This window comes from Lethenteron reissneri, unplaced genomic scaffold (genome assembly GCF_015708825.2).
Source record: "Lethenteron reissneri isolate LAM-NWPU_2019-01 unplaced genomic scaffold, ASM1570882v1 scaffold_239, whole genome shotgun sequence".
Lineage (NCBI taxonomy): Eukaryota > Metazoa > Chordata > Hyperoartia > Petromyzontiformes > Petromyzontidae > Lethenteron > Lethenteron reissneri.
Genome location: NW_026891761.1, coordinates 26435 through 31797, shown reverse-complemented (window position 1 = coordinate 31797; position 5363 = coordinate 26435). Strand labels below are relative to the sequence as shown.

The window sequence follows — 5363 nt, the reverse complement described above, 5'->3', positions numbered from 1 at the left end:
CCCGATATTGGGAACCACTGGAGCTATGCACTTTTAAATCTCGATTGAAAACTCATTTAAAACTGATTTTTCTATTTAGTTTGTTGTCCTTCCCTCGCACCTCGAATTAGCACGATTGGTTACGTACGGTGCGAAAGAAGTTCAACTAACATACATCCAGCAGTGGTTTGACAAATGTAATTCTTATGACGCTATAAAGTGGTCATAGGCCGACACGTGATCAAGATGTGCGCTCGCATTGCTTTAACCACAGCACCTCCGCCCTGCTGGGTGACTTTAGTTTGCGTCTGACGGGCCTTGATTATTTTCCTTGTTGCCGGACGTGCCGACGTTGCCGCCACGCGCAGTGCCGCTGCAGGAGCTGCTGCGGGAGGCCGACTTCGTGGTGGTGAGCTGCGCGCTCACGGACGCCACGCGGGGGCTCTTCGGCCGCGAAGCGTTCGCCCGCATGAAACGCTCCGCCGTGTTCATCACATCAGCCGGTAACTTCCTCCACTGCCTCCTGATTAACCTTCGAGACAGTTTTCGGGAGGCTTTTCGACCGAGGTTGAAAGCGTTCGTGGCATCTGTCCTTGATTGTAACAGGCGGGCACGATGACGCTCGTAACGATGTATGTCCATTGGCTTTCGTTCGCACCGTACGTAGCCAACCGTGCGTGCCAATTTGTATTGGAGCGATGATCCGATAAGCACGAAACCTGAGTGCAAAGTCGTGTTGCCATTAGGCACTTTCCCGCTAAAAAAACCGGCCAAATTGAGCTGTGTCGCCCAAAAACATGAAAATGAACGCCGGCGCTAAAAAGGAGCCGCAAATCCAGTGCCGAAAGAAAGACATCACGTGACGCGTGGCGTCATCTCGCCGCGTCGTGCGCAGTTTGATGTCGTCATTGTGCAGCGTGAAACGTGACGTTACGAGAAACGGCTGAATATTTTCGAGGACAAACACGTTGGAAAACATTACAGAAACCATGCATGTGCATGCCATTCCCTATTTTAACAGTTTTTACCACGCACTTATTGCACGAAAGGGGGGATCTTTTTGACGTAAAATGGTCTTTCACATTCCATTGTTATGCAGCCAAAAATGTACTTTGATAATTCCCCGCACAAGTTTTAAGGCAGTTGTGGCAATTTAGTTATTTGTTTTATGATTCATCGGTGAATATTCTTACTGCGTGCATTCGAGTTTCCCCCCCCCCCCCCCCCCCGATTCAAACATAATTTTTATGGCTGCTGATTGGGTTAGCCCGCTTAAATATATAACTGTGTCATTAAACCCGCCACTACCCGACACAGCCAACTAGTAAGGTTTGTCACGTAAACAGAACGTGGCCAATTTGGTACAAGTACAGCACACTGTTGTGTTGGAGAGCAAAGTCACAACATTTACAATCTGACTACGACATCTAACCCAAAAAACCTGTAATGGATGATATTGGTTGCGAAAGACTACTTGTAATACTGGCTCCCTATTCATTACCTAGTTTCTCCATTAGACACAACAAGAAACCCAAAGCCTCTCTCTGCACAAACAACCATAGGGCAATTCTTGTCTCCTGTTGGCAATGCTGAGCCAGTGGTAAATTCCTCATTCCTGTGGTTGGAGGCAGCCAGTGTCCGTTAAGGCAACCGCTGTCAATGCCCATTACCAAGTGGTACATTTTTTTTTTTTGGCCGCGGATGGATGATGATCGAGTCGACCACAGACCGGGATTTGAACTTGCAGTCAAGTACTTTGACCACAGCGCCACCCGGCCAGGCTTAAACACGAGTGAGTGCTATGCTCTAGATACAGAGGCCACTTTCAAATCTCTATTGATGTCATTGTTTTAACTGTGCATATTACACCGCAGGATGGGAGAGATGGCTAAGACTTGCGGAGCCCTTCATACAGCAGGGGATTGATCATGCTGATGATGATCGTGCACGTACAATTTGCACCATTAAAGGCATCCTCCCCTTGCGTTTTTGTTTCTAATTAACTTAGCCCTTTAAAAAAGGCTGAGGAATTTTGATATTTCCAACACGTGTGCTTGGTTTTTTCCCCGCTCTGGCTCCCGCGGAAAGTTTTTTTGTTTTTGTTCGTCTGCCCCAGGGGCCTCATCGTGAACCAAGATGACCTTTACGATGCCCTGAGGTCGGGGGAGATCGCGGCGGCCGGGCTGGACGTAACCACGCCGGAGCCCCTGCCCACCGACCACCCTCTTCTTAGCCTCCGCAACTGTGGTACGGCGTTCCACCTGTCCACTATAACGGCCTAAACATAACATATCTACATACATATATTTTTGTTTTGAATTTTAGGGCCATTGTGTTTTTTTTTTATGCTGTGGCCACATCTCTCTTGATTAATCTTGTAATAATATTCTGGAAGGGTGAGACTGCTTGACTATTGGACTATGGCCTACTCTGGGTGAAGCAGTGGTATAGTGGTTAGCACGCTGCGCAATGAAACCCACTGCTCTCCGAGGTTGAACCCCAGCCACGTCTAACATCGCTGGTGAGTGATGTCTCCACGGGTCCTGAGCCTCTGCCCCTCCATCAAACCGCACTGTGACCAACGCGGTGAAGTTTGGTCCAACAGCGACCAGGACTGACACAGCGTGCAGGAGGGCTTCTTCATCGAGCATTGGAATTGCGAAGCGCTGTGAAGTTTTGTCTCAATTGAGAACATGCACGACCCGAGCAGGATTAGCTCGGTGCTTAATGTTAGTTATTTATTTATTTGTTTGTTTGTTTGTTTGTTTTTCCACTCGTTTATCTGGAAGGCCTCAAGGAGTCTCAGGAATTTTTTTTTCAGCCGCGTCCTGCCAAGCGCACCCCTCCCCCCCCCCCCCCCCTTCTTAGCTGCCCAGTGAACTTTTTAATTCCCAAGTAATTTTTCGAGGATCTGGCCAGGTAGCACCCGACTCAGCACCGGGTTGCAAGTTCCAGATTCCGATTGGGAGTCCGTAGCGCCTCATCCATCTGGAGCCTCCCCTGCCTACTTCTGACCCCTGCCCTCTCATCTCTGCTTTTTGTGTTTAGTTTATTACCCTTCCACCCGCACTCAGGTTAGCACGGTCTGGCTACGTACTGTTCCGAACGAAGTTCAACATACAAACATCCATCCATCTCGCCTTACTCTGTCCACTCTCCCGCTCGAGCAGCCGTCGCTTGCTGTCTGAGCCCCGCCCTGGTCACGCTCCGCTCGGAGGAAGGTCGCTCAATCTCCTGCACTGTCGCCATTGCTGGAACTCCCCTCACCCCGCCGTCCGTGCTGTCAACACCCTGCCCCTGTTCCAGTCGAGCCTCAAGATCCCTTCCTGTGTGTCCCTCTGCCCATGACGGACCGCCTCAACCTGTAAACTGACTCTGCCCAATGTCTCTGTATTTGCTTCTCGAGGTGCGGTCGCACTTGGGCACTGTATGAGTCAAAGGGTATTGTGTCGTGGTGTCAAGGGAGCACCGCTCAGGAACATGAAATTGCTCAGTGCAGCCATGGAGACACTTTAACATTTGATTGGTAATCGATGTATCTGGCCAAGTAGTGCTGCAGCAGGATGCTTTGCTCACAGTGGGAAGAGGTTGCAAGGTTCAAATCCCAGTCATGCATTGATTCAACTTGGGTGGGTAAAATTGAATGATGTGACAAAGTCGCGATGCTCTTAAAACTGCAAGTGGCCTCCGCTCAAGTAATGTGGAATTTCCACCGCTGGCTCAGGGCTGCCAATGGAGATGAGCACCGCACAAATACTCATCTGAGAGCACGGAGACGCTTTGAGGTTTGACTTGTGCCCAGGGCACTCGCTCACAGTGAAATGCTTTTTGACTTTATTGAGTACAAGATGAACTCTCCAGGGGATTGCCAGACAAGTGTAGCGATGGGCGCATCCCGCACTTGCGTGCGCACGTACACACGTAGCCACCCACGCGTAGCCACCCACGCGTAGCCACCCACTACCCAATAGGGAGGTCTTCATGACCCCAAATTTGGCCATGGGGTCCCACCCCTAAAATCTCCCCGAGTACAGCCCACTCTTCGTGAGACAGAATGTCCCTGGCATTACCCCAGTGCCAACACGAGCCTCACATGTTTTTGCCCCTTCTTTATAAATGCTGGCTACACCGCCGCGGCGCTCATCACTAATTGGAGAGCGAGGCAGTTTTGGTCCGCGCATTGAGAAAATAAACAGTGATGTAGAGCGTCGAATGTCGATAATAACAACGCTTGCATGTGTGTGTGCACACACGCTCAAGCACACACTGGCGCAGCGGCGGCCGCACTACGCGATGAACCCGGCGACTTGAGGTCGATTTGTGGCCATGGCTAACATCAGTGGCGGGTGATATCTGAACTGGTCCTGCATCTCCCCCGGGAGCCTCCCTTGCTTATTTACCCACCAGCACTGACGAGCATGGGAAAAGTATGGTCAAACAACCCCCATCACTGACATAGCAGAGGATGTCCTTCATTTAGCAATGGATTAACGAATGGCTATAAATTATAAACAAGCTACTATTCTCCATAGCCTAGAAATGCCACAGTGTGTTCGACTGGGTCATGTGGGAGCCGCCATTATGTGTGCTGATCCCGATTTCAACTCTGACCCCTGTAGTGCCCTAATCCCGATTTGAAACTCTGACTCCTGCAGTGATCATGCCGCACATTGGGAGCGCCACGACCGACACGCGGAGCAAGATGGCCGTGATGACCGCGGAGAACCTTCTGGCCGGACTCAGGGGAGAGCGATGCACGCCGAGCTCACGCTGCCGCTCTAGCCTCGTCGCTGCCGCTCTCGCGTCGTCGCCGCCGCCCGCCCGCACGCCCCCCCACCCACCCGCCCGCCCGCACGCGGCGACATCATTCGGGCTTGGCACTGCTATCTGAGCAGATGCCCGAATCAGTTTAGCGACTGCTGCGTCCACAAATAACCCGATTGTTTGTCCCCGCTAATTACTGCTTTTGTCATAGCTCCTCTAGGACAACTAGCCCAGCGATTGGCGATGGTCATGCTGCACGGCGGTTAAAGGGACGAGTGGTTTGAGCCAGGAGCAGCACTATGTGAGCGCAACTCCACAATTAATTTCTGGCTTTTTGAATAGATGTGAATACGGAAGAAACTGGGAATCTCTTAATATAACATGATCATCAACTTATGCACTTCGAATAATCCGTGCCAAGTAAGCATTTTACATGCTCTGAATATTTCTCATCGCCCTTGCCAAAAATGTTCCCTCGTAATGTCCACCACAATTTCCTTGCTGATGACTCTCAACTGGATGTCCCCATGGACGACACAAACCCAACTTCGCTGTCCACTCTCGCATTCTGTCGTCTCGGATCGGTTCGAAAACTTCCTCCAGAAAAATTTTTCCAAAAA

The 5363-nt window shown here is 50.6% G+C and overlaps 1 pseudogene; it reads left to right on the top strand.

Moving 5' to 3' along the window:
* Positions 1-347: 347 nt before the first annotated feature.
* On the top strand, positions 348-4761 carry LOC133339758 (glyoxylate reductase/hydroxypyruvate reductase-like; annotated as a pseudogene).
* The last annotated feature ends 602 nt before the right edge of the window (positions 4762-5363 follow it).